General features: G+C 45.6%; 1 protein-coding gene and 1 long non-coding RNA gene across 2 annotated transcripts in view; one reads left to right on the forward strand and one right to left on the reverse strand.

The window, feature by feature from the left end:
• Positions 1–2,144, reverse strand: part of LOC138018362 (histamine H2 receptor-like) — a 7,435-nt gene extending 5,291 nt beyond the window's left edge. The window contains exons 1-2 of the mRNA XM_068864969.1: positions 1,988–2,144; positions 1,440–1,676 (exon numbers count right to left, since the gene is read on the reverse strand). The gene's annotated coding sequence lies outside the window, so the exon portion shown is untranslated. The remainder of the gene's footprint in view (positions 1–1,439; positions 1,677–1,987) is intronic.
• The window catches only part of LOC138018382 (uncharacterized), a 21,231-nt gene continuing 13,013 nt past the window's right edge, over positions 1,783–10,000 (forward strand). The window contains exon 1 of the long non-coding RNA XR_011126009.1: positions 1,783–1,958. This is a non-coding gene — a long non-coding RNA (uncharacterized lncRNA). The remainder of the gene's footprint in view (positions 1,959–10,000) is intronic.

Raw genomic sequence — 10,000 nt, forward strand, 5'->3', positions numbered from 1 at the left:
TTTAGCAAGCCTTCTGTGTTTGTTTTTGCTGGAGACTTTTTCCTTGTTCTCGGATAACTCTGTTAGAGTTGTTGAAGTTTCTCGTCATGAACTTCCGATACGTCAACGCTTGTGCTTGCGTTGTTTGAAGAATCTGATCCTGTTGTTTTGTGCAATCACTTGATCGAGGGTCAAGTCGTCATTTGCTATCAATCGTCGTCTGAGTTGAGAATCACGTAATCCTGCTACTATTTGCGTGTGAACGGCATCTGGTCTCCAAGTTCCCCGAAAGCACAGAGATCGGCTCGTTTTCCTTTCAAAGTGATCCTTAAATTCTGTTGTACGTTTACAAACGTTCTGTTATCACTTGACAACTTGAAGCTCTGATAGACACCGGCGGCGTTATTTCCCATGACATACATTAGGGTATTAATGCGCACTTAATATGACAGCCCTTTGCATAGCGCGAAATCCATTGATTCCAGTCATCTGTTTTCGGATTGAAATACACTGGAGGAGGAATACTTAAATTTGAACCTGCCGTGGCCATAGTCGGACCTTGTTGTTGCTCGTGTGGAGTGAACCCTGTGAAGAACTTGTTTCCTCTGTCATTACAATGACGTGCCTGGAATACTTCGCATGTTTGTTTCTTCCGTGTTTGTTCCTGTCCTAGTATTTGACGTTTTGGGCATTCACGCGAGATTTCATGAATGTAGACTTGCTACTTTGAAGTCCCCACTTCTCACACAATATGTTGTTATTGAAAGCGAGTAACAAGGAGTCAAGAAGAGAATCTTATGAAACGTACAGTATGTACAATGCGAGCGCGAGAGATACCTCGCAGGCGAGAATGTATACAGATCTTATATTTAACCGTCTTTAGCTATCGTTGGCCGTAAACATTTCCGCATTCGCAGAATCCAGGTTTTTAGTGACCAAATAAAACATTTCGTTTTAAACTACTTTAGACAACGCTTTTGGAAGGGTCTGCCCAATTAAGGTTACAAAAATTCGTTGTTCTGTCGGAAATCCAATTTTCATGGTCATAATGGCTAATACTATTTGTGAATGTCAAAACAACGGTCCATTGCTAAATAAATGAGGCAGTCGTTCGTCCTGTAGGAACTTAGTGCTTTTTTGACAGCAAAATTGCAAGGCTATTTAGTGTCTGTTTAACTTGAACCAGCAGGTATACTTTTGAGTTACCTGTAGTAAGTATAGAAAAAATAGCCTCCATTTGGCGCAAAAATATGCTCATATTTGTCCGCGGACTGTATCAATTCCGAGATGGGAACAGTTTTCCGAGAGCAAAGCTCGAGGAAAACTGCGAACTTCGAGGAACAGATGACGTCCAAGGACATTTTAAAAGTCAAATGGAGGCTATTGTGCTTATTATCCTTCAAATATTTTTTGCAAGACTGGAAATTACAAACTAGACAAAATGTTTACGAACTGCTTACCGTCAAAAACGTCCTGACAGCGTATGAAGCTTTTTGGTGTTTTCTGGTACCGCTTTATCAACCAGCAGGTTTATTACTCGGAATACCGGAAAGGTATCCGAGTTATAGTCTGGGTAGAATTTAGTTTTCTGTGCGGCAAATGGACAATAGAATTACGAGGCGGTGATTTCCTTGGCTGAAAGCAATGCACTACACCCCTTTGAGCGATACATTTGACCTCCCTCTGTGTCAAAACGACTGCAACAATAACAAATGAACAAAGCCGTCAAGGAGAGATCAAGGAGAAGATTTCCGCCGGCAAGAGGCTTAAAAAAGCCTCACGTCTTACAGAATTCGATGAAAATCCGAATTTACAACATGCAGTGGAGCAACCAAAACGATGGGTGCTGTGTGACACATTTAGTTTCGTTTCCTGATTCAGAAACTCAAAGCTCATGCTCTACTACGTGATGGCAAATGACGCAAATGCAATGCAACTAAAATTTAAGTGAAGATGCTGGGTTCCGCCTTCTGGAAATGGTATGAATAAGATATTTACTTTAACTGACCTTGCCTGTTGACAACTTGATGAATTAGTATACCATTTACACTGTCAATACAACCACTGACTGCCTTCGCGATAGTAAGTTATGGGAAGAGAGATTTTGCAGAGGCAGAGGATCGTAAGACAGAGATAGGGGAAAGATGCATGCGTCGCCGAAGGGGAGATGGGAGGGGCAAAAAAATTCACACTGGACCAGAACGGCGTAACTTGGCGAAAGAGACCGAAAACCAGAGAAGGTTTGCATAAATAGGCAAATGAGTTCCCTGGGGACTTGAATAGCATTGACTCCTAAACCCTGAGGTGTTACAAGGATACTGGCGTTGCGCGCAGGCTAAATCCGTGGCTATTTTGACAGTGACAATAGTATACCATTTACACTGTCAATACAACCACTGACTGCCTTCGCGATACTAAGTGTGGGGAATAAGTGAGGAACCCACACTGTCGCTTTTTTTTAGATTATAATTCTCTCAGATCTTCTCGCGTACACAACAAGGTTAGGTCTATAACCGACTACAACTACAATCAATTGTTCCCTTATCTCATGGACGCACCTTGATCACACGTAAGCTGATTGGCTATAAAGATCTTTCACGCAAAAGATAAACAAACTTATTTATCGGAGCAGACAGAAAGTAACGCTCGATTTCCGGACAGATATCTCGCAATCATAACATCAACATTAGTTAAATCAATACTAATTATCTTGTTTCCGACACACTCCCCCCATGTGCTTTCCACGAGGAAGCACATGTAATCAGAGGAAACTTGATCAGTTCATTTAAGTATAGTATAACAAAAACGAAGTAGTTTTTCTTTTCTTTTTTTTTTTTTTTGAAGTTTGAGTCACTCAATGCCTATATGCAACATTATAGTTCGATCTTGTTCTCGTGTTTTAAAGTTCTCCATCTTCAGCAACACCCTGAATGCGCAAGGTAGCAGCCACAGCAGCATCTCTCCTTGGACGGAAAACTGATGCTCCAGCATTAAGCTGTGGCGGCGCTGCAGCTCTTTCTGGCACTTTATCACAGGTTAATTCCAGTGGGTAAAGGTGTTGGATTGGTCTCTCCAAGAACGTTTTTCCCACGCGTAACTTCACCATTCGCACTTTTCCATCTCGTCCTTCAAACAGCTCTTCCACAACACCAAGGGGCCACTTGCCACGATTTTTGTCTTCCGTACGGATAATGACGACATCTCCTATGTTCAGTGGCCTGGGTATACCTGGGATGTTGTGGGTGTATCGTTCTCTCAGTGCGGCCAAGTATTCCCGCGTCCAGCGCTTCCACAAGGCATCTTTGCAGGTCCTGAGGTACCTTTCCCGTTTTCGCAGATCATAATCTTCCTCTCTCCACGGCTGTCGCTCAGGCAGGCGTATAGATCTTTGGAATAGAAAGGAGGACGGGGTCAGTAGAGGGAGCTGGACGTCATCTTCCACATACGATAGGGGGCGGCAGTTTAAGTGAGTTTCCACATCGAGAACAACATCGGACAGCTCTGACCAGGTCAGCATTCCTCCCCCAATCACTTTGTAGAAAGCGCGTTTAAAAAGGCCCACCAGTCGCTCGAACTGGCCGCCCCACCAGGGTGCTCGACTCAGGTTGAATCTCCAAGTGATCTTTTCTGATGCTAGGTAGTCTTGCATTTGTTCGTCTTTCTGGATTTCTTTCAACAGTTTTGCCGCTCCCACGAAAGTCCTTCCATTGTCTGAGAAAATCTTAGATGGTCGTCCTCGTCTAGCGATGAATCGCTTTAGGCTTGCCATGAAGGTAGTGGTTTCTAGATTTGGTAGGATTTCTAGGTACAAGGCTCTAGTTAAAATGCAGGCATAAAGCACCAAATAGGCTTTCCCTTCTGCTCGCGGAGACTTGCGGTACTTAATGGGGCCGGCAAAATCAACACCCACTACTTCGAAAGGACTTGATCCCTCTCTTCTCTCAGGTGGCAATAAACCAGGGGGTGGAACTGCGAGAGCAACGGCCTGAAAACGCTTGCACCCGTAGCATTGCCTGATGGCTTTCTTTGCAAGGCGTCTAAGGCGTGGGATCCAATACTCCTCTCTGATTTTAGCCATAGTGAGCCCCACTCCCCCATGGAGTGTGACTTTGTGGGCGTGTTGAACAATTTTCTCAGCAAAGGTCGTTGCGTCTGGTATGTAGATCGGATAGGGACCTGGTTTTCTTCCACGGCACTCTAGCAATCCGTCTTTGTTTCTCTGTAAGTTGAGCCTCAGTCGTTCTTCTTCCATGTTTGCAGTAACCTGGCTTTGGGTGCGCATCAACCAGAAGAGGGTTTGCTTTCCAATTTCTTCGGTTGTGAGAGGGCCCTTTGTTCTTTTTGCTCTCTTTGTTTTAGCATTTAGGGCGAGCCGCATGATCCAGGCGCATACTCGCAACGTCTTCCAGTATAAGCTTTTGGCAAGGAGTTCGTCGAGCTCATCGTCAGAATTCACGGCCAAGGCGAATAATTCCTTTGTGGTTTTCACCTCTTGGTTGGATTCCTTACTGGGTGCGGTGACAAGGTTTTCTGGCCATTTCCTAGGGTCACTAAGCCACTCTGGTCCACTCCACCATAGTTGGTTCTCTTTAGATACCAATCCACCACGGCTGGCAAGATCTGCAGGATTGTCTTCAGTTGGTATGTGCCGCCAGATAACCTCAACACGCTCTCTGATCTTCCGTACTCAGTTAGCCACAAACTGCTTGTAGTCCCCTCCACCTAATATCCAGTACAAGGCAACACTGCTGTCCAGCCAACAGTGTAGGGAAGTTACTGGGAAGCCTTGAAGTGCGTCTTGTACGTTACTCAAGAGGTTTACAGCCATGTGTCCCGAGACCAGCTCTCGTCGAGGTATAGTTAGGCCTTGCTTCGCTAGTCTTGCTTTCGCCGCGACAAGTCCTTGATTTAAAGTGCTTGGTTGTTTGACGACAGCGTCAACAGCAGCGGCGACACCCTTTCCGCTTGCGTCCCCGAAGGCATGGAGTTCAATTTTCTCGATTGATTCTTGGGCGCTGGTCAGTGCTCTTGGGCAGGAAACTTCATGTGGTAAAGAGCGCTCCCACTTCTGCCACAGTTGTTCTAAAGGCACCGATAACGGTGCATCCCAAGCGGATTTCTCTTCGCAGGCATTTCGGTAAAGCAGCTTTCCTTGTAAGGTGATTGGCGCGATCAGACCAAGGGGGTCATAGATTCTTGCTACTTTTCCAAGAATCCCTCGTTTAGTATGTTGCGCAACTTCTTCTGGAATAGTGACTGCAATTTCGTCTGTTGATTTATTCCATTTTAAACCAAGCAGACCGCACTCTCTGGACTTTACTCCTAGTTGCTGTTTGGCATAGCTCAAGTCATCTTCATTCCCGGCGTCCTCTGAGATCTCTAATTTAGGGATGTTTGAGTGCCACTTGTGCAAATGAAAGGTGGCCCGGCGAAATATTAATTTCGGTTGTTTTAGCTTTCTTTTCTTCGGTTTCCTGGACAGTTCCTCCGCCAGTAATGTTCTCGTTCTATTCCCGCAACAGTATCAGGGTGATCAGCTCTACAAATGTTTAAATGGTGCTGGATTACGCCACCAAGCAGAAAAGGCGAGGGTCCCAAGCCAAATAGTGCTCTGGTGAACCTGTAGGTGCGAATACGTAAGGGACTCTTGCCGTCTAGCCAATGGAAACGCAGTGCGTCTCGGTCTTGCTCTCGGATACGCACTTGAAGAAATGCCTTGCGAATATCACCGGCTAGGGCTACTGCATGAAACCTTCCTCTTAAGAGTACTTTCCACAGCTGATTCTGTAGGGGTGGTCCAACTTCTAGGCAGTCGTTTAGGGAGGGAGCTGACTCATAAGCTCTCGCTGAGGCATCGTATACAATCCGCGTCTTAGTAGTTTCGGCGCTCTCTCTTACAACAGCCTTGTGGGGGATGTAGAACTCCCGTCCAGATGCTGGCATCTCTGCCTCTTCTATAACTCCTTCATGTAGCTGTTCTTGGATGATTGCATCATAGTCGTTAAGCTTCCCTGTTTTCTTCAGTCGCTGAACTAGGCTTCCGAGTCGCTTCAAGCTCCCCGACTTGTTAGAGGGCAAGGGAGGATGATCTCCTTTCCAGGGAAGGCCGGTCTCGTACCAGCCTTCAGGGCTGCGGCTGAGCTGTTCGATGAACTCTTCATACACCACGCTTTGATCTCCATTTGGTTTATCTTCGAGCCCTAGAACGTCCATGCGGCAGAGCTCTTCATAACTGGTTGAGGTCGTCTGGGCTAAGAACATGCTGTCAAGGTTTTGCTCTGTTCCTGGAGACATAATGGTCCACCCAAAGAGATTGAACTCGGCCACAGGCTCTCCAATGGATCCAGTACGCTGGGATCTAGACGTTTTAATCTTCGCGTAATCACTCGCTCCCAGAATAACATGAACCGGAAGTAGGCTCTTGGTGTCAGTGTCTTCTATGTCCACGCCTTTCAAATGACGGTATTTTCCGATCATTTCCCTGTAGTTCGGGTTTTCCACGCACAACAGTTCAGCCCGGTCTATCCTGTTTGCGCTGAGAGGAATGGTATAGTTTCCTTTTGTGTCACTCACTTGAACGTTGTAGGTTTCGGTTCGCTTGGTAACGGTGCCCACAATAGTTGGTATTTGTTGCGTTAGAGTGCGTGACGGTACAAGATTTAATCGATCCAAGATGTATCCCGAGGCATAAGAGGCAGTTGCCCCGGTATCCAAAAGGGCTCTACAGGTCACGCTTTCAATTTGACGAGCACAACGGGATGGCACACTTTCTCTCCTTCTTGGGTCGCAGTTAACGCCACCCCACCGCTGGTTGTTGTTTGGCGTCCAGCTGTTGTCGAACGCTCGCAAATAGACGAGTGATGCTTTTGTTTACAGTGTACGCACGATGTGCGGCTATGGCATTGTGATGCATTGTGTTGTGTTCCAGTGCAAATAAAACACAAGCGTTTGCTTTGTAGAATTCTTCTGCGCTCCGCTGGAGATGTCACGCTTTCACATTCCCAGGATCTGTGAGTCTTGCGATCGCAGTAAACACACACGCGTCGTGAGATTGGTCCGCGGTCTTGCGCGTAGAAACTATTATCACGGGGAGTACGAGGAGAGCGCGGCGGTCGTGGAGGCCGAGGACGCAGATGAGAGGGCTGTGATGGAGAGATCTCGTGAACCGACTCATTTACTTCCATTGGATGGATAGCTTTCCATTCTTCTAACGATCGCATTAGCTCCGCGAATCCCCAGTCTTGCCATCCTGGCTTTCCATTCACGAAATCTGCTTTTATGCCCGGCAACTTGTCTAGAACCCCACGCACCATAGACAAACAACCAGAAAGTTTACCTAGAGTCTCTAGAGCTTGAACATTATAGTTCAAAGTTTGCCAAAACTTGTGGATTTCATTTGGTTTGCTTCCAGATATCACCGGCAACGCATTGATGTTATCGATGTAAGCTCGCACGATCTCGCTCGTTTTCCCGTAATTAGATTTCAAGATGTTCTTAGCGCGTTCGTAGCCTTCGGAGTTTAAGGGCAAGCCATCAATTGTTTCACACACATTAGTTTCCAATAATTCCTTTAGATGGGCAAACTTTGTAACCGGTGCAATATCCGCTGCATCTATTTCGGCTTCAAACTTATTCCAAAAGGAGAGCCATTTTTCATAAGTGCCGTCATACTTAGTGATAACTAGCTTTGGCATTTTTACATTTCCCTTACTGGGAGGCTTCGTGGTAGGTTGATCTAATAATTGCAATTTTGACTTCTGTTCGAGTTTCAGCTTTTCAAATTGCAGTTCGTCCTCCCGCCTTTTGGCAAGGATGGCTTCTTCCTCTTCAAGCTTTTGGGTTTTCTCTTTAGTTCCAATTTCTTCCGGATAACGAGTTAAATCCGCTACTTGCAAATCTACTTTATCAATTGTTTTTTTCGATCGACGCACCCCATGCCTTCACATCTTCGATACTTTCTGCCGCTTCTAGCTTACCTTTCTCAATCTCCATCTTTAGATCTTCGACGTTCGCCACAATTTTTCTTAAAGCTTCTCTATGGCGGGCTATTTTGTCGTTGTTTCCCTTTTCCACAACTGTGTCAGTCTTGCCGCGCGTTAGAGCTAAAAGTTGAAGTTCGGCATCAAGAGCCTTGAGTTTAGGTTCCATATTCGTAGATAAAGTGTCCCGTCGGAGGTGCCACTAATGTGGGGAATAAGTGAGGAACCCACACTGTCGCTTTTTTTTAGATTATAATTCTCTCAGATCTTCTCGCGTACACAACAAGGTTAGGTCTATAACCGACTACAACTACAATCAATTGTTCCCTTATCTCATGGACGCACCTTGATCACACGTAAGCTGATTGGCTATAAAGATCTTTCACGCAAAAGATAAACAAACTTATTTATCGGAGCAGACAGAAAGCAACGCTCGATTTCCGGACAGATATCTCGCAATCATAACATCAACATTAGTTAAATCAATACTAATTATCTTGTTTCCGACATAAGTTATGGGAAGCGAGACTTTGTCACCGCCTTCCGCTCTAAAGGAATTGAAACGGAAAACAAAAGAGACACAGCAACAAGGATTTTAATAACACTCTCCCCAAAACTCAGAAAATAAATAATTCCCCTTTCCAAGAAAAGATCATATAAAGTTGCAAGGAAAGGCGAGAGAAGAGCCTCGCAATTCGTTTGTGACGCGAAACAGATTTGTTACTGAAATTGCCGCAGAAGGATCCCCTGCAACCGATGAAGCACTGGCAACCAAGGCCGAAGCAGCGTGGGACATCTTCATGACCGTTCCTGTTTGCATGCAGCATTCGGTAGTCTGGAGGAATTTCCACCTCACATGCCTAGCTACATCTTATGGGGAAACACCTACGCTACGGAAGCGGTGCATAGTTTCGCCATTATGTAGTGTAGCCAATTGGAGTGATAGACGATTAGCAATCGCAGAGCCGATGAATGGTTTGTTTGATAGGGCGCCTTTCTTAAGCTTGTTGGTGGAACGAAAGAGATAGCAGTCTCTAAGGAAGAGGTCCGGCCCAGCTGGTAGGATGACTCTCCCAATCGCACCAAACAACTTCGCGATGGCAGTGCTTATCCGCGAAGGAATAAAGGGGCTTGATCTAGGATAAAAAAGGATGGAAAAAAAAAATTAGGAATGACAAACTATGCGAAGGTAGACCCCAAAATAAAAAAAAACATAGGAATAGAAAAGGGCGGGCAACACCTGCCAGCCTGGCCGGACCAGGAACCCGTCCTGAGACAGGTTATAGGGAGTGGTTAAGAATTCCCTTCTGGTGCGGCAAGGAGCGGGAGGGGAAAAGAAGTAAATCCGACTACAAATAATAATAAGAAAATGAAAATAAAAATAAAAGAACAAAAAACGGGACGATATGAGTTGCATGAACCACATTTAAATAACGCCACATACATGTATTATCAAAATCTGGGTGTAACACTCCTAATTTTGTTTACGGTGGCCGGAACTGCCCCTAGATTTAGAGCTACAAGACCTTGCAACATGGCCTCGCTTGCCACAGGAGAAGCTCACAGGGGGCTGGCGACGTGGATACGGATAAAATCGTGGCCTTTAACTCTAGGCAGTTATTGGGGCGGCGGTCTCTTCAGAGCCTTTTGAATTTCCTTGGCTATCGCCACCTCTTCTTTATCCCCTACCAATTTGAGAAGCAACGGCTAAAATGAGGGATCAAGCAACAGAGGCCGGGTTTGCCGCAGGACGGTACTAAATCTGGACGCTCTTTCGTCTAATTTGTCCCTGGCGACGTCGACCAATTGCTAAAGAGCTGCGAAGGCCAAAAATTCCCTATGGACGCGCCAAATGCTGACGTAGAAGAGACAAATAGAATTCAACAGATCCAGCGTCGTGTAACTGGCGGATAGCCGCAAGCTCTTTTTTAAAGGAGCCTAAGTCCTCTCCAGCGTTCTCCTGAAGGACGGCAAGAAAGTGAATGTAAACATTAGGTGAGCGAAAGCTCCAATAATTCTCTTTTAAACAATAAACAAGGACC

The sequence above is a fragment of the Montipora capricornis genome, chromosome 10 (assembly GCF_036669925.1).
Source record: "Montipora capricornis isolate CH-2021 chromosome 10, ASM3666992v2, whole genome shotgun sequence".
Taxonomy (NCBI): Eukaryota; Metazoa; Cnidaria; class Anthozoa; order Scleractinia; family Acroporidae; genus Montipora; species Montipora capricornis.